Here is a 24632-nt window from a genome sequence, read left to right as displayed (position 1 = left end):
AGAGGGGGAGTCGAGACGAGGGTCGTGGTGTGTGTGTGTGTGTGTGTGTGTGTGTGTGTGTGTGTGTGTGTGTGTGTGTGCGTGTGTGCGTCTGTGTGTGTGTGTAGAGCGATTCAGACTAAACTACTGGACCAATCTTTATGAAATTTTACATGAGAGTTCCTGGGAATGATATCCCCTGATTTGTTTTGATTTTTTTCGATAAATGTCTTTGATGACGTCATATCCGGCTTTTTGTAAAAGTTGAGGCGGCACTGTCACACCCTCATTTTTCAATCAAATTGATTAAAATTTTGGCCAAGCAATCTTCGACAAAAGCCGGACTTCGGTATTGCATTTCAATTTGGTGGCTTACAAATTAATTAATGACTTTGGTCATTAAAAATCTGAAAATTGTAAAAACTAATATATATATTATAAAACGATCCACATTTACGTTCATCTTATTCTCCATTATTTGCTGATTCCAAAAACATTAACAGCTATTGTGTTTTCAGCGTAGCAATAGGGCCCGATATTTAGACGAGACAAGTATAATGCCGACGAGTCGAAGACGAGTCGCATTATACTTGTTCGAGTCTAAATATCGGACCCTATTGCTACGATGAAAACACAATAGCGTTTATATAGCTATTCTGACATTAAATTCTGTGTTAAAATCATGTTTTTGTCAGCAACAAGTACCAGAATGGTCCATGTCGTTGATTTCAGACGACAGTTCCCTCTCCGCATGAAGCCACGGAAATAACCGAACATTGAAAAACCCAGGGACAAGTATTACGAGAAAACTCGAGATAACCGGATGTTTAGCATTACGTCAATATGCTAGGAATCATATGACGTCATGACGTATCATGCTTGCCTACGTATATTGTATGTTCGAAAGTCTGACTTCTGTTGGGAATTCGCGTGGTGAAGACTGCGGTAAATCTGTAGATGATAAGAGAACAAGGATTGTCTCAGAAGAAACGACTAAATGTTTCAGGCCGGTAACTTCATTTCAACATTGCACTATACAATGGACGTTCTATGTGACAGGAGAGTTTGCTGATTTTGTGTTAAACATTGGAGAGATCGTCTGCTAGAATCAGAGATAGGTCGCTTCAGATTGCAGCTTCTGGAAATTTGCAAGGTTTGTTGCCTGTTAAAGAACTGGATTTTACACGTAATGTATGTCATGTACAGTAAGCAACAACAAAAACACACACAAAGCAAATGGCATCGTCTGTCGACTAGTCACAGAAACAAACCTGGCGAGGTATGCGTGTACTTTATACACGTGGAAGAAACCGGAACCATGCGTCTTTGTTATCGACAATATGCTTTTGGATATTGAGTAAAATGGCCGACTTCCGCCGCATTATGCTTTGATGATCGGAAGAGACCATCCAATCACAGCCCCCGAATTCCCCCACGTGTTCATCAGAATAGCTATATATAAATATGTTATATTTGGATTAAAAACAAGCTCTGAAAATTAAAAATATAAAAATTATGATTAAAATTAAATTTCCGAAATCGTTTCAAAAACTATTTCATCTTATTCCTTGTCGGTTCCTGATTCCAAAAACATATAGATATGATATGTTTGGATTAAAAACACGCTCAGAAAGTTAAAACGAAGAGAGGTACAGTAAAGCGTGCTATGAAGCACAGCGCAACCGCTGCCGCGCCAAACAGGCTCGTCACTTTCACTGCCTTTTGCACTAGCGGCGGACTACGTTCAGTTTCATTCTGTGAGTTCCACAGCTTGACTAAATGTAGTAATTTCGCCTTACGCGACTTGTTTTGTTTGTGTGTGTGCCTGTCACGATTTAGTGACATGGATTGAGAAACGAACACTCTGTAGGGTGCCTTTCTCAAATTGCAACGAAAAGCGCCTGTGCTTTTGGCGACGGGCTGGTTTCTGCTGACCGAGCTTGGCACGGGGATTTCGTTTTCTGCACGCCTGGCTGGCATGCCAGGGACGACATTGTGTACAGGGGTTCCACGTGGATGATTTTGCTGTCTGGACAAAATCAACTGGGAACTGAGCTGTACGTGTGACGATAGTGATTGGTCGCTGGAGTCACGTGATGTTTTTCAAGGTGTTTTGAGCCGGGATGACTTGAAACGACACTCGAAACATAGCAGCAAGAGAGAAAGGTCGTTGGTTCTTCTTCCTAACAGTTTGATGGTTTTCAACGCGGGGTGATGTATTATTTTATGTCAACGTGCCGTTCTGCTTGTACAGTAGGGCTGTTAGGAACGTCAAGAAGAGACCACTTTTCGCTGTTTACATGTTGCTGACGACGAGGTTGTCAGGTTGTTTCTTGGCTGAGCGGGGAAAAAATTCCCACGCATGAAGTAAATTCAGCACAAGAGGGGGTGTGGCAGGAGATTCGTCGACGGACGGAAGCCATACAAAGAAAGCGGATTCGCTTAAAGGAGAGCTACTTACACTAGGCTGTTGAGGTAATAAATCATTATTTAACGCTGTTGACGAGTCTATGTTTGTGGAATGAAATACTCTCTGTTGTTCTTTCCGGGTTAACGCATAATTTGCTCTTTGTGACGCTAAAATAATAATCTGTATATGGTTTTTGCAGATATGGAGAGAAGGAAGGAAAATAGCTGATTTGTTGTTTTAAAGTTCGTTTGTGCAGGCCACGTGCTCGATGAAATATGTAAAGGTGACATGTTTGAAGGTGGAGGGTGAAAGGTTGAGTGGCATAAGTTTAGTGCACCAATGCTTTTTGTTGCAGCCTACTCATCGTATATATCGACTTATCTTCGCGGGATTCAGCGGTACTTAAATCCACCGACTTATCTTCGCGGAGCTGTATCTATGCTGGCAGATCTCTGGTTGATTCTATCTATTTGTATGACTGCGAGAGTGGATCGTGGTGTGGTTAGTTAGTTAGCAGTAACTAACCGTTCATAACCACCTTCCGTGATCTATTGAAACGTGACAGTGCCCATTCGTGAAATAAGGTCCTAATTTGGAAATAACGCTTTTTTTAAAGCCTTGTTTTCCTGATGTTGTTTGTGGTGGTGGTGGAGGTGGTGTTGCTGGTGTTGTTGTTGTTGTTGATGCTGTTATTGCTGTTGTTGCTGTTGTGGTTTTGTTTTTGTTTTGTTTTGTGTGGGTTTTTTCCCCTTTAGGCCAACCATACGAATGGTGAGCAAGAGTTTCAACAGTTACATTACTTTGTAAAGCGCCTGTCGCTACCTCAGAAGAGCTGACACGGTTTACAGAGCTTATTCATGTCTTCTATTGATTACTTTAGACATTGAGAGGAGTGGCGGGGTCAGACAGGTGGTGTGCAAACGGTTGGTTGCTTGTGTCAAGACGTTCGCGGAGAGTCCCACGTTTCAGGTAACATGATATAAGCTTACAAAATTAGGGCGTGTGTCAGAAAACTGTGCGCGCCTTTGCTGAATAGTCGTCGGCTGCTATCTGTGTGTTTGTACAGTGGAGTCTTTTGTGTCAGTGCAAGATTGTTATCGTGTGCAGCTATCTTGGTGAGTGTATAATACTGTTTGCACCATTGCGTGATTCCTTTTCTTACAAGCATCGTGCATCGCAACTGCGAATGGAGGATAGTGTGAACACATACGAATATGAAACTGATTATATGCACAGCCTAAAATCAAATCATAAGATAATTTCCAATGAGTGCTCTCTGTGTAAAATATCAGCACATTTCTTATCCTTTTTTTTTCGTTTGGCGTTTAAGTGTAAAGCTTTAAAACATCAGGTAGGCTACAAGCTACTGTCCAGATGGAAACTAGAAAAATGACGCCAATATCTCCCGTGTAGAGGCACTTCCTTCCCGTGTAAACGATCATATAAACCTTCACTGATCTGCCCGAGCGTAAGTAGATCTTCCACTTGGACATGCAGAGTGTGACAATTTTGCCGAATTACTGTTGCAACTGACTTCCACGTTAATCTGCAACATTATCCCATGACCTGCCTCTTTGTCTCTGTTAGCTGAGGAGGAGATTATTCTGGATAATCCATCACAACCATATGGATAATCCATCACAACCGAGTCTCGAACTTACCTGTCATTGTCTTTGATCTCAGAGTACACTTGAATAATTTATAGAGGTCATCTGCATATTTATCGTTAAAGGCACAGTAAGCCTCCCGTAAACCATCACAGAGCTCCCCGAGCGTCTAAATACAGTACAAGCATACTTCCATTTGAACGCTCACCGAACGGGAACATCCTGGCTGCTTTCTGTCGAGCGTGAGACATTTTCCAAGAATTTATTTTCGTAGACTTGTTCCGTTAACAACAACGGCGCCTCGTTTTTGCGCTAGACCTAACTTTTAAAATCTAAATAATAAATTGACAGCTTGTTACACAAACATTCTTTAATCATAAAAGAATTCGTTTTTCATCAAGACAAGATCAGAACAATTCGAAGTTGTGAAAGTTTAAAAAAAGAAAAGCCCGGAAGCAGGGTCACGCAAGGGTCGTAGCAGACGACGGCCGGTTTATCAGTGCAAATCGCCGTTCCTCTCAACAGTCAAAAGCCATCGCTAGAGTTCTTGTGAACCACAGCCGTTGTTTCGTGCATAAAAAAACGTGCTATTGTAGATAAGCTCACGTCGAGTCGCATTCAAATGACTAACTATGACGACTGCATTGTGAACAGGGAAAACTGGATCACACGGGTTCACGATGGCTCAGGGGTAAGATAAACCACGCAAAAATAAATTCTTTGAAAATTGTTCGCTCTTTACGGAGGGCACCTAGGATGTTCTCAATTGGTGAGTGTTTAAATGAAAGGGTGTTTGTACTGTGTGTAAAAGCCTGACCGTATCTGTGATGGTTTACGGGAGGCTTACTCTGCCTTTAACTCGCAGACTACTTTCTTTAGCAAAACGATTGATATATTCTGCGGTATAAAAGTCGAACTCACGTTTAGCTAACGATCTTCATACATTTTAACATTGAAGAAATACAGAAAACAACAAAGAATACGCATACTCTGCAGGGGTGAAAAGAGCTGAGTGAAGATGATGAGTTGGCCGAAGCACGATATTTAGAACTCGGAGTGTGTCACCTATATTTGATTCATCAAAGAAATCCCACTCTACACAGGAGTCAACCAGGCTAACGTTGTTTGGAATGTGCTCAAGTTGAACGACACTTTAACACAATGTACAAGCCTGGACGGATTTGTGACGGTTTATGATTTGGTTTTCACGGGAAGGAAGACGTCTTTAGGACCATGTGGAGAAAATTTGCAAAGTTTATATTTTACTCAACAGATTTGATTAATTTGTAACATTTACTCAACAGATTTGATTAATTTGTTTCAATCCTTTTACAACATTTACTCAACAGAGTTGACTACTTTGTTTGAATAGTTTAATCTAAAAACCGTTCACTAAAGCATAAATTTCATTTCAGATGGTTTAATGCTAGTTTATTATCACACCAGTGCAATTTACAGATCAGTATTGACGTGGTCTTTATATTGCTGAATTTAGCTTCTTATATTTAGTCTCTGTTTAACGATGCATTCAGAGACATCAATATTTGCCAAAGCAAGCATCAGTGCTTTTTGACTCACATGCGAAGCAAAAGTGAGTCTATGTACTCACCCGAGTCGTCCGTCCGTCCGTCCGTCCGTCCGGAAAACTTTAACGTTGGATATTTCTTGGACACTATTAAGTCTATCAATTACACCTGATGTGGCCTGATGGTGTATGGTTACAAGATCTCAAAAAACATGTGCGGCAACTTGACCTCACTTCAAGTTCAAGGTCACAGGGGCCGTAATTGTTGTCTTAAAAACGACCATTTTTCACATTTTCGCATTTTTTTCTGAAGTTATCGAGAATGGCAACCTTAGCTATGTATGCTATACAGGGCAATGTAAGCCCTATCTTTGGACACCAGTTTGGTTGACCTTGCTTCAAGGTCAAGGTCGCAAGGGTCCTTTAAAGTTGGATTGTATACATATTTTGAAGTGACCTTGACCCTGAACTATGGAAGATAACTGTTTCAAACTTAAAAATTATGTGGGGCACATGTTATGCTTTCATCATGAGACACATTTGGTCACATATGATCAAGGTCAAGGTCACTTTGACCCTTATGAAATGTGACCAAAATAAGGTAGTGAACCACTAAAAGTGACCATATCTCATGGTAGAAAGAGCCAATAAGCACCATTGTACTTCCTATGTCTTGAATTAACAGCTTTGTGTTGCATGACCTTGGATGACCTTGACCTTGGGTCAAGGTCACATGTATTTTGGTAGGAAAAATGTGTAAAGCAGTTCTTAGTGTATGATGTCATTGCTAGGTTTAGTTATTTGACCTTGACCCTGAAGGTCAAGGTCATGTAAAGGTCAAGGTCAAGCATGTGAGTCGTATGGGCTTTGCCCTTCTTGTTTATGATTCTGTGAAAACAAAAAAGATCGATACGCATGTGAAACACTACCAGATCTGTTAGATCATTCCTGGCCGCTTTGGTGTCAGCGGTTTGTCTTTTACAGGAGCCAAACAAAAATCAAAGCAAATTACGGTTACACTGAAATAATCCGATTTGTTGTGAGAGTGTTGAGTGAGACTAAGCAGAAACAAAAATATAAAAATCATATTAAATAGAGTAACAAAACAAAACACTGCTACCAAATAGGTCCACAACCACAACCTCTAAGTCTATATGACTTCTTGTTCTTGTCAAAAGTAAAATAAATAAGTAAACAAATAAATAGATAGATAAATAAATAAGAAATTAGAAATGAAAATAAATAGATACATACATACATACATGCATACATACATACATACATACATACATACATACATACATACATACATACATACATTCATAGAAAGAAAGAAAGAAAGTGATAAATAAAGACCTAAGAGCTAATATTTCCGATCATCGGAAGCCTAGCTTGCATGTAAGCATTTTGAGAAATGTGACACCGATCGACCTTCTGGTCACTGAAGCTTCGTGTCAGATAACTGAACACAACACGCATCTATTTGTTGTCTTGAGTCTGACAAAATAAAAGAAACACCATTCACACCTTTTCTCGAAGCTAAGGTTATACATCATGCACCGTCCCCGTCTCCCGTCTCTCATGTGTCAGACTTTAAAAGCAAGATTCAAGGAGCTCACCTTACGAGCAGACAACAGAAAACAACTTTCTCTCTGTCGGACTCGATTCTCAAAAAAGCCGAGTACTCGGTAGGCCATGATGTGACGGGAAGCTATTTTTGTGACACATTCTACACGCTACAAACCGAGGGAGAGATTTGAAGATTTGACGATTTTAACAAAGGTCGTCGACCCATTTTATGGGGAGTACAAAACTAGCAAGAAAAATGGCAAGAACGACAGAAACATGATTCACAGGTACTTCATTCAATACACATAAAGATAAACTTGCAAATCATACCAAATAATATTCACTTTGTTTGTCCGTCCGTCTGTCTGTCTATCTATCTAGCTGTCTGTCTGTCTGTCTGTCGCTCTGTCTGCCTCTCTCTCTCTCTCTCTCTCTCTCTCTCTCTCTCTCTCTCTCTCTTGTAAGAAAGGACCATATGGACCTAATGCTATCATCCTTCGGTAATCTCACTATCTTCCTGCCTCCTTCCGTGTGTGTGTGTGTGTGTGTGTGTGTGTGTATAATTATGTGTGAGTGTGTGTATGTATGTGTGTGTTACAAGAGAGAGGCAGACAGACAGACAGAGCGACAGACAGACAGCTAGATAGATAGACAGACAGACGGACGGACAAACAAAGTGAATATTATCTCCGAGTACGCTAGTACGTGGGCTCAACAGGCTTTAATTGTGTGTCTGTGTGCCTGTCTGTCTTTCTCCACTTAACAGCTTATTGCTGGGAAACTACTGGGCGCAGTTCGTTCAAAAGTTGATACACTAACTTGATAATAGGTCGGAAAATGAAATGGCGGACAGAGCAGCAAAAGCAGCGGCTATGTCAACCATGCCAGTGACAGACATTCGGCTCTCCTGCCAGGAAGCCAAACTGCTGCTATCCAAGCTAAAAAGAGAGGAAAGAGAGCAGACACTGTCACAAACATGTGAAGAGAGAAGATGGATACACCTTCCCTACAATAGGAAAGGGCACCACCTCCCACTCCCCCCGAGACCCATGAGCCTGTTGCGTCGCTTGCGCACGGTCAGCAGCCGCATCTACTGGGACAAGGTAGTCTGTCAGTGTGGCAAGACTGGACACCTCACACACGTGTTTGAAGGTTGTGATACTCTCAAGGAAGAGATGTCTAGTCTCATCCGCTACAGAAGGGAGAATGCTCTCAGTCTGGGAGACTTTCTCCGCCCACACCCATCACTCGGAGAGAAACCGATGATGGTCTTGGTCACCAATCTGTTCACCTCAACTGTTGCGAGCTGGTTCTAGTGTGCTTGCAGCAGACCCAGCACAGCACAGATCCACTTCTGGAATCTTTAAGCTAAATGTGTCCCAAGACACACATTTTGTAGTCCTGGCATCCTGAAAGGCAGAGGCCCCAACCTACAGGTTTGCTTCCATACCAAAAACGCCTCCAGACACGGGAACTTGGGAGCAGAGGCAACAGCTCCGCTTGAACCTCAGAAACCAAATGTGCCTCCAGACACACAGATCCCTTAGACGGCCGAGGCTGTTACTATCAGCGTGGGTTCAACCCCCAAGTTCGGCGCGGGATGTGTGTCCCAGAGTCAACTTCTCGGTGTCCGAACACCCCCGTGGGCACGCATGCGCACGATAAAGATCCCAGGGTCACAGCGAAAGCCTTGGAAACACGAACACATGCATGCAAAAATATGAAGCCCGGGTGTCCGTTCGGCCAACAGCCAATTAAGTAGATGTGCAACGCCAAGGCACTGCATACCCCAGCGAAAGACAAACCTCTCTCTATCTCTCTCTCTCTCTCTCTCTCTCTCTCTCTCTCTCTCTCTCTCTCTCTCTCTCTCTCTCTCTCTCTCTCTCTCTCTCTCTCTCTCTCTCTCTCTCTCTCAAACACACACACACACACGAACACACACATACACACACTCACACACACACATACCTCAAGTTACACACGTACAAAAATACACACTCACTCACTCTCTCACACACACTTCATACACACACCCATACGCACATATAGACAGACGGACATACACACTTTACAAACAAACACACATACACACACACATACACTGACTTACGCACACGCACAAACACACTCCCACCCACCCACTCTCTCTCTCTCTTTCTCTCTCTCTCTTTCTCTCTCTCTTATAAATACAAACAGACACTCACACACACACACACACACACACACACACACACACACACACACATTGACTCACACAAATCTCATACACACAAAACACACACTTATACGCACATTGGGTTGGCCTAGTGGTAAGGCGTCCGCCCCGTGATCGGGAGGTCGTGGGTTAGAACCCAGGCCGGGTCATACCTAAGACTTTAAAATTGGCAATCTAGTGGCTGCTCCGCCTGGCGTCTGGCATTATGGGGTTAGTGCATGCCAGGACTGGTTGGCGGCCGGTGTCAGAATAATGTGACTGGGTGCCGTGAGACATGAAACCTGTGCTGTGACTTCTGCCTTGTGTGTGGCGCACGTAACGTTATATCTCAAAGCAGCACCGCTCTGATAATTATGGCCCTTCGTGGTCGGCTGGGCGTTAAGCAAACAAACAAACAAATACGCACATAGACAGACGGACACACACACACACACACACACACACACACTCATACACACACAAACATACACACAAACTCATGCACACACACACATTCACACACACACACACACTCTTTCTCCCTCTCTCTCAGTCTTTCTTACACACACACACACACACACACACACGAGTACAGACTCATGCACGCGCGCACACACACACACACCCACACTAACACTAACACGTGCACAAAATGAACACACACACACACACCGCGCGAGAGAAAAAGAGGCATGACGTCATGATGCATTAATTGACGTCAAAAACTTTTGACCGTGACGTAATCTTCTCACGCGAGCTTTATCCATAGTCTTGAACAACCACACACAAATAGACTTGGAAAGTACAGAATTTCTACCCGTCCAAAGCGGCCTTGGGTGGCGTTTGCTGAAAAAATGGGGGCGACTATTGCACCCACCGTATTTTTGTTAGTATGGTCCCAATTTTTGGTGAACTTCCATCTCCAACTGTAGCACGTAGCCGGGCACAAAGAATCCTTCTTTATCATGTATTATCGGTATGAAAATGCGTTCGTGGGATACCTCCAGCTTCGCTGGGATAAAGTAACCATTTCAGCACTGACCCAAGACGACCCAACCCGGTCCCTAGCTGTCTACATCCCCCCCCCCCCCCCCCCCCCCTCCCTGCATTTTTATTTTTTATTTTCATACAAAGCCGGGTTTTCCCGTGTAACATGCCCCTAATGGCTTTGCCGTGAGGGCGTAAAACTTACATTTTCTCTCTTGATAATAGGTCCGATTGATCGTATTAAAACTTCATAATGTTACCTGGGACCTAAATGCGAAATAAACCACAAAAAACCGACTTGGCGGTGGGAGGAATTCGCGGAGCCACAGCCAGCCAGGCAGTCTGATAGAACAGCCGAACTCGTCACACATTGACGAGAAATATAGCGTCATAAAAAGATTACGTCACGGTCAAAAGTCTTTGACGTCTTTTTCTCTCGCGCGGTGTGTGTGTGTGTTCATTTTGTGCACATGTGTGTGTAAGAAAGAGAGAGAGAGGGAGAGAGAGAGGGAGTGAGGGAGAGAGAGTGTGTGTGTGTGTGAATGTGTGTGTGTGTGTGTGTGTGTGTGTGTGTGTGTGTGTGTGAATGTCTGTGTGCATTTTCACTGTGATCAAATAAAAGAGAAAGGCCAGTCACCACGCACATCCTCGGCTCGCATGCAATGTATTTATATAGCAAAGGGAATGCCTGTAATTCACACAGATCAATCACTTGGTCTTAAACGTGCACAAGACAAAAACGTTCATACTGGGGGAGCGAGCCAGTCTGAAGAGTACTCGGGTCCAGCGCGAGTGTTTTTTATTTGGTATGATTTGCAAGTTTATCTTTATGTCTATTTTCTATTTTTTATCTTGTATTTTTATTTCATTTTTGTTTGTCCCTCTTTAGGGCGAGGGCTGGATGTAAAAAAGCAGACCACTACTACCCTCGTTAAATAAAGAATTGTCATTGTCATTGTCTCTCTCTCTCTCTCTCTCTCTCTCTCTCTCTCTCTCTCTCTCTCTCTCTCTCTCTCTCTCTCTCTCTCTCTCTCTCTCTCTCTCTCTCTCTCTCTCTCTCTCTCTCTCTCTCTCTCTCTCTCTCTCTCTCTCTCTCTCTCTCTGTTACACACACGCAAACACACACATACACACACACTCACACACACACACACACACACACACACACACACACACACACACACACACACACACACACAGGGAAGGAGGCAGGAAGATAGTGAGATTACCGAGGGATGATAGCATTAGGTCCATATGGTCCTTTCTTACAGCTAGTTTGTTTGTTTGTTTGTTTGTTTGCTTAACGCCCAGCCGACCACGAAGGGCCATATCAGGGCGGTGCTGCTTTGACATATAACGTGCGCCACACACAAGACAGAAGTCGCAGCACAGGCTTCAATTCATGTCTCACCCAGTCACATTATTCTGACACCGGACCAACCAGTCCTAGCACTAACCCCATAATGCCAGACGCCAGGCGGAGCAGCCACTAGATTGCCAATTTAGAGAGGGGTACCGGTTTTTGCTTGCTCTGTCTGTCTGTTTGTAAATATTCTTGTTCTAATGATGTGTGTGTGGTGCGTGCATGATTCAGCTGGGGAGACGAGTCAAAATGCCCCTTGATGATTGTCTATTATGATGTATCCTATTCAGGGTTCGACACTAGCCGCGGGGGCGGGGGGCGGAACGCCCCAGAGTTTTGTGTTCCGCCCCAAACATTGCCGAAGCCTGGGGCCCACTCCGCCCCAGGATAAATTCCAACAATGAAAAACCGAAAATTCTAATGCCAGAGCCAATCACGAAAAATCGCCAGTCAAAGTCGTCACTGAAATTTGCGTTACGATTAATGCCACAGTCAAGAAGAAAAAACATTGAAATCGTCGAAGGACAATGCCGCAAGGGAAATAACTCCCAGATTGTGCTCTTTAGCGTGAGAGATAAGTATCGCCTTCAAATGCCAAACGCAAAATGTGGCGACACATCCCTGGTGTAAAAAGACATGGAAATGAAGATGAAGAACAGGGTGGAGAGAAACGAAAAAAGGAGACCGATGCAGCCAAAAGCGCGAAGCGCTGTCGTAATTTCAATGTCAAATGGTGGAAAGAAAAACAGACAATGCATTGCCGCCCGTGTAGATCTTATGGCGGAGAACCACTTGGAAAAAGTGGGGATTCTGAAGGTAATGTTATATACCTTTTTCATCAATATGAAGTAAAAGAACAACTAGATACGTTGATGCCGATCATGGGGTACAGTACTGTACACTCTTTTTCACTTTTCTTGTGTTTTTTATTATTAATTTTTTTTAATAAGAGTGGGCCCCAGATTTTTGTTTTCCGCCCCAGCAATTTCCATCTCTGGGGCCAGTGTGGCCCCAGGCCAAATAAGTTAGTGTCGACCCCTGCTATTATAGTTCTGTCAAGGGCTAGAATCGGTGACACCCTAAAAGAAACAGATAAGACAGACAGACAGACAGAGCAAGCTAACAACCGGTACCCCTCTCCTCTCCCCTCAACCCCCGGTGCCCCCCCCCCCCTCTCTCTCTCTCTCTGTCTGTCTCTCTCTATCCCCTCCCCCTCTCTCTCTTTCTCGTCAATTTGACTTCGCCTCGTTCCCTTTGGGCGGACTAGGTAGGCCTATTCTGTAAATGACTTTTTGTTTAGCATTATTGACCTTTAATACCATTCCTGTGCCGTGAAGGTGCATGAGAAAATATAAGCTTACCAATGGAATTGGAGATGTGCATGGCGCGCACTTTGTAACCCAAGATCAGTGACATTTTGATTTGTCGCCGCCCTTGAAACGCCGATTCATCGACTTCTGAGTCACTGAACTGAAACTTCGTGTCATTTGTTTGCCTTTTGTATTATACGGGAACCTGACGTAATTCACAATAATAAATACTATCACACCTGTACATTTCTTACACCCTGCTCTTTTTGTAGTGCTGTTTAAAAGGGACAATAACCCGGATCAGTCGTGGTGTTCATGCAATGGCAAAACTGAAAAGAAATTAAAACTGTAGTTAGGAAACTACTGTCAGACCTGCCCAAACGACCCTCTCTTGGTTTAAATCATTTTGTTCAGCAAAATTACATATAAGAAAGCCGCATACAATCAAATAATAAATGGAGCACAACAAACAAAGCTTATAAACGTGCTCTTAAAAGCGACCCTCTCTTGATAACGACCATCTGCCCATTACGAGCACCCAAAACTGAGGATCTCACACGAGTTTAGATGCAACTTTCCATAACGACCTTTTGTCTCAGTATTACGAGCACTCTTGGTCGGTCCATACGGAAGACTGGCACGGTTGGCCTAATGGTAAGGCGTCCGCCCCGTGATCGGGAGGTCGTGGGTTCGAACCCCGGCCGGGTCATACCTAAGACTTTAAAATTGGCAATCTAGTGGCTGCTCCGCCTGGCGTCTGGCATTATGGGGTTAGTGCTAGGACTGGTTGGTCCGGTGTCAGAATAATGTGACTGGGTGAGACATGAAGCCTGTGCTGCGACTTCTGTCTTGTGTGTGGCGCACGTTATATGTCAAAGCAGCACCGCCCTGATATGGCCCTTCGTGGTCGGCTGGGCGTTAAGCAAACAAACAAACAAACAAACAAACAAACGGTCCATACGTTGGTCGTTATAGACAGGCTCGACTGTACAAAAAAACCATTGACGATGCTCGGATAGAACGCTGTCGGGTTTGTGTGGGTTGTGAAAGAGTGAATACGCTTGCTTTTATTGAGTCAAACTTTCCCACGTGATATAATAGCTAGGCCAGTCACTGGCGAGCTAGAGATGTGTCCAAAACACGTGAACAATGAGCACGTACGTATACGTGTCCTGAGAAGTGACAACACGCGTATACCAATCCACTGACACATGCAGACATACCAGGAATTAATGTTTGCATGTTATTACATTTTTTTTTTTACATACATGCAAACTAAATGAACTGATGCATACATTCATCACTAGTCATTTTGTATCAGGTGTGACATGTAAAGATCTTTGAAGCAGTGTGGATAAATTGTGATATATCCACACAAAAATAGCAAGCAATTATGGATCAATAAAACCTTTTAGCCTACACCCGTTATTAGTGGGTAAGTATGCATCCAAAAATCCTCAGACTATTTTTTAAGTTCAAACTCTCTCTCTGTCTCTCTCTCTCTGTTTCTCTCTGTCTCTTTCTCTACGGAATGGATCGTCTTGAGATTGTGAACTCGTTTAAATATCTCGGTGTAACCCTTTCCACCCAACTAAGCTAAAACATTGCAGTAGAAACAAAGACAACCATGGCGAAAACGGGAGTGATCGAAATCGTTAGATTATTGAACAGACTTGGCTGCCATTCGACAAAGGTGTTTGACGCACGGATCGCCCCTATGCTCTTGTACATGGTTCAGAGCTATGGGGATATGGAAAGTATGACTCTGTGGAAAGGGTCCACCTGTTTGCGTGTAAAAAGTTTCTGAAAGTGACAATTCGAACTCCAAACAACATTGTGTATGGTGAATTGGGAAGACATCCGCTGTATATTAACTCTGCAGTCAGATGTGTGAAATACTGGTTTACACTGCTGAAGCAACCTGATTCAAGATATTCCAAGATTGCATATAAAGCTTTATGTAATTTGGCATCGAAGGGCCACACAAAATGGGTCTCACATGTGCAGAGTCTTTTATGTTGTAATGGTTTTGCTGCTGTGTGGATGTACGGAATGGTTGGGAATGAGAAGTGTTTCTTACAAGAGTTTAAAAGACGATTACAAGATTGTTTTTGTCAAGAATGGTTCTCTTTTTTAGAATGCAGTGAACGTTTCGACATTTATAATTGTTACAAAACATGCTTGGAAAAAGAGAAATACATTGAATTAATCGAAGATATTAAGTACAGAGTGGCTCTTACTCGTTTCCGCGCAGGAGTATCCGAAATCAACGCTCACAAGTTTCGGTACGCACCAAACGACAAGAAACTGTCCTCTCTGTACAGCTGATAAAGAAGATGAACACCGTGTTGTATTGTTATGTCATTTTTATCAAGACCTTCGAGCAAAGTATTTGAAAATCTCGAACTTTAAGACGCTGCAACAACAACTTGTGTATTTCTGTGGCAGTAATGAGGATAATGTGATGAACAGCTTCAGCAGATTTGTGTTCTTCATGTTACAGAAGAGACGAACCCTTAAAAATCAGGTTCAGTGACATGTCATCAGGGTCTTAATGTATTTGTTGAATTTTATGCGTGACTATAATTTATAACTGTGCAGATACTATTGCTGTTATTTTAACCACTATTTGTAAGGGGCTGTGGCCTTAGACAATTAAAGATTTGTTCTTGTTCTTGTTCTCTGTCTCTTTCTGTCTGTCTGTCTGTCTGTCTGTCTGTCTGTCTCTCTCTGTCTCTGTCTCTCTCTGTCTCTCTCTGTCTCTCTCTCTCTGTCTGTCTCTCTCTCTCTGTCTCTCTCTCTCTCTCTCTCTCTCTCTCTCTCTCTCTCTCTCTCTCTCTCTCTCCTCAGAGGTTAGTTTCTGATCTAAACTGTGCAGTGACTCGAGACTGTGGTTATATGTACGTACACCCTACACTACTCCACCGCTCCCTTTCCTTTCCCTCCCTTATATTCCTTTGCGAAACGAACTGAAGACGATCTGGGAAAGACGATGCGATTAATTTGTTCATTCAGAAGAGGTAGAACGTTTTTGTCACACTTGTGTGTTTATAATTACATAGGACAGTTCGCAGAACGAACACACCCACAAGTTCTATAGTTTCGATTTCCTCCTAATTCAAGTTTTCGCCATACCACAGCCATACTGCCATATGAGCTATAAATTCCCCGACATATCCTCCATTGCATTTCAAAACAAAAGTTACTCCATAAAACTACTCAGAAGCACTTCATTATAGTTCAAAACTGACTAAAACAACCGAAATTACAATGGGTATTATAATCCGAAAACGAACCGTTAAAAAAGAAACTACGTACCTGTGGATTCCAGTGCAATGTATACCAAGCTAGGGTCAGTATTCCTCTCGTTTGTTACTGTTAGTGCAGTTGCGACCTTTTTTTCGTAATCTAGTCATAGACGAGGGCCCAGTTATCCCCCTTTGATCTAGTCTAGAGTAGTCGTTCTTAACGAGCCAACTAGAGTGTCACTCCGCTGTATCAGTATTAGTTTATACTTTCTGACTATGACTCGTTCACTGCGTTAGCTCCAAAACAGTATGCGTGTCTTTGTTTCTGTCCAGGGTTTACTTCTTTGCCGAATGGTCTTTGTGTTGTTGTTGTTGTTGTTGTTGTTGTTGTTGTTGTTGTTGTTGTTGTTGTTGTTTACTCGTCTAAAGGAAGACATGTCGTCTTTTGGGTCGCGCCCTCAGTCTGTGAAGCTCTTTTAAAGTGACTGAACTTCTCAATACACTTTAGAAAATGGATCCCAAATGGATACGTTCAGGTTTAGGACTCAGTTTTAAGAAAAAACAAGTCACTAAGGCGAAATTACTACATTTAGTCAAGCTGTGGAACTCACAGAATGAAACTGAACGCACTGTAATTTTTCACAATGACCGTAGTCCGCCGCTTGTGCATAACGGAGTGAAACTGACGAGCCTGTTCAGCGCGGTAGTGGTTTCGCTGTGCTGCATAGATCGATTTTTTGTACCTCTCTTCGTTTTAACTTTCTGAGCGTGTTTTTAATCCAAACATATCATATCTATATGTTTTTGGAATCAGGAACCGACAAGGAATAAGATGAAATTGTTTTTAAATCGATTTCGGAAATTTAATTTTGATCATAATTTTTATATTTTTAATTTTCAGAGCTTGTTTTTAATCCAAATATAACATATTTATATGTTTTTGGAATCAGAACATGATAAAGAATAAGATGAACGTAAAATTGGATCGTTTTATATAAAAAAACAATTCATTACAATTTTCAGATTTTTAATGACCAAAGTCATTCATTAATTTTTAAGCCACCAAGCTGAAATGCAATACCGAAGTCCGGCCTTCGTCGAAGATTGCTTTACAAAAATTTCAATCAATTTGATTGAAAAATGAGGGTGTGACAGTGCCGCCTCAACTTTTACAAAAAGCCGGATATGACGTCATCAAAGACATTTATCAACAAACTGAAAAAAACGTCTGGGGATATCATACCCAGGAACTCTCATGAAAAAGTTCATAAAGATCGGTCCAGTAGTTTAGTCTGAATCGCTCTACACACACACACACACACACAGACACACACACAAACACCACGACCCTCGTCTCGATTCCCCCCCTCTATGGTAAAACATTTAGTCAAAACTTGACTAAATGTAAAAAGACACAGAAACTCGTTCAGCATCAAAACCCGAAAAAAATAGTGTTCTTCGCATTTTATTTCCATGCGCTGAAAGAAAGCAAGTTCAAAATCAAAACAATAACCAAATATAGCTGCAGGTTTAACAACAACTCTGAGAGTTAAAATGTGAACACCACATTTATATATGTGGATTCCTTGTCAATCTGTACACAAAGACTGTTCATGAATAGTGCTGTTGACTCCGTGTACAGAAAGTGATGCACCCTATTCTCTGTTTTCTTTTCAACCGCATTCTTGTGACTTACTGTGAGGCCAGCTTGTCATGAAAATATATTTGAAGGGATAGTCATCTTCGTTAACATCACGCAACAGCACTGCCTCCTTTTCATCAATCTCCGCAGCCTGAAAATACACATCATTTTTCAACAGCTAGTCCTTTACACAGTTATTGTACACTCCGGCGGGCGTAATATCTGAAACATAAAAACATCGGATTGTGAAATCTGCGATCTTCAAAAACAGAAATAAACAGAAAACTCATGAGAAATGAAAAAAAAAACGCTCGCGCTGCACCCGAGTACTCTTCAGACTGGCTCGCTCAATAAATATAAATGTTTGGAATGCCTGTGGTGTGAATGTTGGTTTCTGACCAGAAATGCAGATCTATCTCTGGCCGATTCATAGATAAAAAATTAGATTCAACCTACAAACTGCGACCTCATCTGTGATCAGATGGCCAAGCAATGCGTGAAATCTTTTATTCTAAAGCCTTATGGCTCGTTTCGACAAGCATTAAACGGATGAAATTAACCACATGCAGTTTATTCTTCAGAAAAATGCACACAAAAAATGGGTTGGGTTCGGTGATTTGTACATAAACGTCTTCCTCGCGATAGATTCGCTTATTATTTTGTCTTATGAAGCCGTCATCAACACGAACACAATGATTGCAGAAGCAAACTCTGTACCTACACGACCGAGACACAAGACTGATTATTTCACAGCTGCAATGTGAATAGAGAACAAAGACGTTTTGGGTAAGCTTACTCACGTCAGGTCTTCACTGACAAGCTAGGAACAGACGGAAAATTCCGAACAAAAGTAAATGACGTCAAAGTCTCTTTCGCTTTGCGTGTAACTTTGTCATGACGTATTTTTGTGTGACGCGTTCGGCTGTTCTATCAGCTCAACCGGTGTGAACTCCTCCTACGACCAAGTCGTTTTTGTGGTTTATTTGGCATTTAGGTCCCAGGTAACATTATGAAGTTTTAATACGATCAATCGGACCTATTATCAAGTTAGTGTATCAACTTTTGAACGAACTGCGCCCAGTAGTTTCCCAGCAATAAGCTGTTAAGTGGAGAAAGACAGACACACAGACACACAATTAAAGTCTGCTGAGCCCAAGTACTAGCGTACTCGGGGATAAAACGCTTGCTTCTCAATCCAAAGCTGGTATGAGACCCTTCTCCCTAAACTGTGCGTCCCTGCATCCTATTCGCGCTAGAAGCCAAAAAAAACAAAAAAACAGACTAAACCTGAAAATAGCTGGTACCACTTTAATTTGCGAACGGTCGGTACTGATTTTCAGACCGTAATTGTCTTCTAGATTCCATGCAGAATTAACAAGAACGTATACATCTGGCTGGATACCGAAGACGAGAAAGGCTTCTACCACATCTGTACCAATGCGATATGTGTAAATCCAACCAACATGACAGATAATATTTTTTGTGAAGGTCTCGCAAACTTCCAAAAGTATTCAGCCTTGGTCCTAGGACCCTCGAAAGTTCCGCGGAGGGATCCTTGTACACCCTGAAAATTAAATTTGGGGGTCCCGGGATCCTCTAAGTAGACCATCTGTGGGGGTCCCTGCCAACTGAACAAGTCTTATTTCTCGTGAAAGGGCGGAAAACACATATCTACCGCGGTTTGTTCGGCAGAGCGCCAGCACTGGACTTATTATCCTCAAATCAGGTTCGAATCTAGGCTGGGATGGACACGGGCAAACTGTATGTGTTGATTCAGAAATGGTATACATGTCCCACCCCGATGAAACCACTTTGGCACTTCAAAGACCTCGGGTATTCTAACCCTAACCCTAACCCAAAATGCAGATAGCAGGTTGCACTTAGACACGTACCATGTATCTTTGGCGGTAGCGACCCGAACGTCCCAGTATTGCCAATGGGCCCAAAGAGTATGATCTTCTTCTTCTTCTTGTCGATCACACTAGTTATTTTGTCAGCCCGGACAGCGAGACGAATGATGCCGTCTTCTCCAGGTCTTCCTTTCCTCCGTACAGCTTGCAGTGGAGGGAGACTGCAGTTGGCCACACGGTTTTTCTCAGACTCTCAAGGATGGTGCATCGCTGGAGGATGTGTTCAGTGGTCTGGTCCTCTAGTCCACAGCTGCACGTAGGGGAGGGGACCAGCTTCATCTTTTGGGACATGTGGGCATTTAGGCGGTTATGCCCAGTGCGGAGTCGCATCAGCACGACTTGTTCATGTCGCGTGAGGAGATGATAATCATCCTTCCGTTTTGGGGGCCTAAATACTGCCTTGATGAGGGTTTTCTTCTCCATGAAGCTGACAGGGTTGTCTGTTTGGTCTCCCTGTGCTCCGAGTTTGGCGAGCTTGTCTGCCCTCTCATTTCCGGGGATCCCGCAGTGGGCAGGTAACCACTGCAGTACCACTCGCCTTTGTTGTTCGACGTTGTGGAGTTTCTCCATGAGGTGTGGACGTTTTCCCCCTGCGAGGGCCTCCAGAACTGAGAGTGCATCTGTGAGGAAGACCGCCTGAAGACATTCGCTAGAGGAGTCCTGAATAATGGATGCAGCCTGCACGAGGGCTTGGATTTCTGCACTGTAGTTGGAGCAGTGCTTTCCAGTGGGAATGTTAGCGGTAGTGGTGTGCCCCTCAGGAAAGGATGCATACACGCCAGCTCCTCCGTTGGCCACGGCGTCAGTTGCAGAGCCATCAGTGTAGACGTGGATCCAGGATTCACAGGGGTACTGATCTGCAATCATGGCCAGGGTGAGACTGCGTCTGGCATGGTCGCTCTGGCAATCTTTTGGGGCAATCTGTGGGACGGTCATCTTGATTTGGAGTTTTGTTTGACTGTCTTTCCATTGGGGTGTGTCAGAGGTGTTCAAGGGCAGTGTTGTGGATGGTAACTGATCTGTGTACCCTCTGGACAGTCTTTTGCTCTCATGAACAAAACTGCTGCGCTTCAGCCGGTTCTTTGTGAGACCTTCCAGCTTGTGGTGCATGGGGTGGTTGGGTAGGCCTTTGTACTTCTCAGCCTGCACCATGATCTTGGCGTCTCTTCTGTCGCTGAGCGGCTTCAGCCCAACAGTCTCTTCCATGGTCTTGATGGGTGTGGACCTCATGGCTCCAGCGATGACTCGAAGAGCCGGGTTTTGCACCTTATCCAGGCCTTGTAGATGAGACTTTGCTGCTGTCGACCATGCTGGGGATCCGTACTCAAGGTGGGGTCGGACTTCGTATACCCGCTTAAGTATGTTTTCGTTGGCACCCCAAGTGGTTCCTGCCAACTTGCGCAAGATAGATATTTTCCGTCTCGCTTTGCCTTCAGCTTTCTGTATGCGGGGTCTCCATGTTTGCTTCTTGTCATAAGTGACGCTGAGGTATGTAACTTCCTCTTCTGTTTTCAGGGATGTTCCATCCAGCTTGATGGTGCCTGCTTTCTGTTTTGGAGACAGGGTGAAGAGTGTGGTGGAGGACTTTTCTCTGTTGATGCTGACATTCCAGTCCTCTGCCCATGCAACCAGGTTGTCGATCGCTAGTTGCATTCTGCATGTGGCTGTGGTGGCATGTTCTTCTGTACACCACATCACCAAGTCGTCAGCATAGAGGGCAGCATGGATTCTGTTTGGGAGTGTTTCGACCATGTCATTGATAAAGACTAGGAATAGAGTCGGCGAGAGCACGCCTCCTTGGGGGACTCCATGTCGCAGCAGAACTTTCTTGCCTTTTCTGCCGTCAACGGTGACTCTGGCTCGGGGGTTGTGGAGGTAGGACTTTATCCAACGTAGCATGTTGCTTGCCACGCCACTTCTTTGCAGTTTCACCAGGAGTCCATCTGTCCAGACTTTGTCAAATGCCTTTTGGAGGTCTATCCACGCGGTGAAGACAAGCTCTTGTCTCTGAAAAGCGTCCTCTACTTCTTGGGCGAGATAAGTTGCTTGTTCTTCGGGGCTGCGGAAAGTTCTGAAGCCTGCCTGTTCTGGTGCAAGAATGGAGTTTGTTTCGAGATACCAGAAAAGACGCTGGTTTATTATCCTCTCCATAGATTTTACAACACAGCTGGTGAGGCTGATTGGGCGGTAGCTTGCAGCCTTCCTTTTGTCTTTCCCTTTCTTCAGAACCGGAATCATGCAGGCTTCTCTCCAGATCTGTGGAAGGGTGCTTGTTGCCCAGCTGTGGTTGAAAACATCAAGGAGTTTGATGACAGCAGTGTTTCCCAGGTGTTTTAGCATCTCATTGGTGATTCCATCTGGCCCTGGCGATTTCTTTGTTTTGAGCTTCTTCAAGGACTGATTTAGCTCGTGGGGTGTTAGGGGCTGCTTCATGGGGCCAACAGGCGTGGTGTGACTCGGCCGCTCTCTCTGCTCTTTTCTGGTTTCACGCTGTTGTTCCTTGCGGATGGGGACATTGCTCTCCTTTGCATATTGGTCTGCAAGGCGGTTTGTGGCTTTCCTCCCCGTCAGCATTTCACCATTCTCCTCTAGCGTGATTTTCTGGTTTCTTTGCTGCTCGTCATTGATTTGGCCCATGATCCTCCAGAGTTTCTTTCCGTCCTTCTCAAGGTTCAGGGCTGCTGTTTTCTCTCTCCAGCTCTTGCGCCTGGCTTGGAGTTTTGCCTTGAGAAAGTGGGCCTTGGTTTGCTGGAGTCGGAGAGTGGCCTTATCTGACGGGTTATGTTCTGCTTCTTCACGGGCTTCCGTCATTTCGTCTAGTAGTTGTTGTAGTTGGTTGCTCCAGTACGGGGTGTAGTCCTTTCGGGATCCTCTTGGAATGGATTCCTTGGCAGCGTTAAAATCTCTGACTACACGGTTGATATCTCTTCCTTCAACTTGGATGTCTGTGGTGAGATAGTTGGTTCGGTGTTTGAAGAGACCCCACTTTACCTTCTTGTAGTTCCAGCGTGTGAACATAGGACTGGTGGGACTGCTCTTGTCAATGGATAAGAACACCTGTCTGTGGTCACTGCCTCCGAGCTGCTCAGGCTCTCCTACTTCTGGATGGATGCCCCTGTCGACATCTTCAGTGCAGAGAGCCGGGGCTGGGGTTGACGTGGTGCGCCAACTTCTGGAGTAGAAGGTGGGGGGGGGGGGTCATGAGGTTTGTTGATGAGGATGAGTTTGTTGTCGTCCTGCCAGTTTTCGATCTCCTCACCTCGATGGTCCATGTGGTCATAGCCCCAACACTGGGAGTGACTGTTGAAATCACCGGCTGCAAGAAAGCTTGAGTCTGGAACTTGAATGGTGTCAAGGCTGAGCGGGCGGTTGTTGGGACAGTAAAAGTTGAGGATGTGTAACTCCGCTGTCTTCAGCTTGATTCTCATCATCTGATATTCAGCTCCCTCCATGTGAACTGCTGTCTCGCATGCAGGAATGGTTTTTTTTTTTTTTTTTTTTTTTTTGAAATATTCCTTATATTTACAAATCAAATTTTCTACTTAATATTTGAAACTCGAAAATTACGAACACTGATCCCTGACAAGTTGTCTTTCTAAAAATACTAATACACATTTTCCCAATTAATATTACGTGATTTACAAAATTTCTCATCTTTTTACAACAACTTGTGTCTTGATAGCCAAATATTATATCCTGCATCTTAAAATTAACCCTCAATCCAGCCTTTTCCTCTATCCAGTTTTCTATCTTCGTCCAAAACAACTTTACCGGTATGCACTCATAAAAGAAATGTTCAACAAAATCAACTTCCGTCCAACAAATACAACATCTGTTATTCTCCCTGACTTGCATTTTACATAACAAAATATTTGTTGGATATATGTTATGTAAGATTTTCCATTGCAATTCTCTTAACCTCACTTCTTTGGAAACATGGGCAAGTGTCCAAATTTCCTTATCTACTTGTACACCAAACTTCCTCAACCAAAAATTATATACACAAGGTTTTTCTACAGCAGTATCTACACTTTTCTTTTCTATCATTTTTCGTATTTGGCTTATTTTTATCATATACAGGCTACCATCAAACAATTGCTTATCCATCTGGACAATAATATGTTTATTTTCAATCCAATTAATCCATACTTTGGGTAATGCGTTTATTAATGCCCAATAATCCAATAAAATATTTGCATTATTCTTTCCAATTTGTGTATATACCTCTGCTGCTGACTTCAATCTCTTTTCTTCCACTATAAACAAATCACTTACTCGTTCAATCCCAGCATTTTTCCAATACAAATAAAACAACATTTTCCCTTTATACCGAATCAAATCATTACTCCACAAAATCTGTTTATAAAAATTGTTTACATCAATCTTATCATGTTCCATCCTACGCTTGTAACTCAAGTGTGTCCACACTACCCTCTGCCAAAATGGGCTTCCAATCATTGTCAAATTCAATTCCTTACTCGGTTTAACATTCAAATCAAAACAACCATACCCTGAAACAACATGTCCCAGAAACCATAGTGGTATAAACGTCCAATTTGCTCCCTTCTCTTCATACAAACGTCCGACCCATTGTAAATAAAAAGACTCTTGCATCCTGTGCACATTTAGCATTTTCAACCCACCTTCACTTATTTCTTTCTCCATTACTTTTCTTTTCACTTTTTCAAATGCTTTTTTATTCGAACACTTTCTCTGCCAAATAAACTTATAAAACAATCTATTTAACTCTGTCAAAACCCGCTCTGGCAATCCAATCGTCTGCATCACAAATACTAGCTGTGAAATAAAAAAACATTTGATTATTACAATTTTACCGTGAATCCTTAAATCTCGTCGACTCCATATCTTAATCAACTTCTTAATCTTC

General features: G+C 43.2%; 1 long non-coding RNA gene across 1 annotated transcript in view; it reads left to right on the top strand.

Annotated features, from left to right (window-relative positions):
* The first annotated feature begins 5694 nt into the window (after positions 1-5694).
* LOC138962694 (uncharacterized) overlaps positions 5695-24632 on the top strand; it is a 56467-nt gene continuing 37529 nt past the window's right edge. Inside the window, exon 1 of the long non-coding RNA XR_011454578.1 lies at positions 5695-6312. This is a non-coding gene — a long non-coding RNA (uncharacterized lncRNA). The remainder of the gene's footprint in view (positions 6313-24632) is intronic.

The sequence above is a fragment of the Littorina saxatilis genome, linkage group LG3, assembly GCF_037325665.1.
Source record: "Littorina saxatilis isolate snail1 linkage group LG3, US_GU_Lsax_2.0, whole genome shotgun sequence".
Taxonomy (NCBI): Eukaryota; Metazoa; Mollusca; class Gastropoda; order Littorinimorpha; family Littorinidae; genus Littorina; species Littorina saxatilis.
Note: the sequence above shows the minus strand (reverse complement) of the source record. Positions and strands in the feature narration are given on the sequence as shown.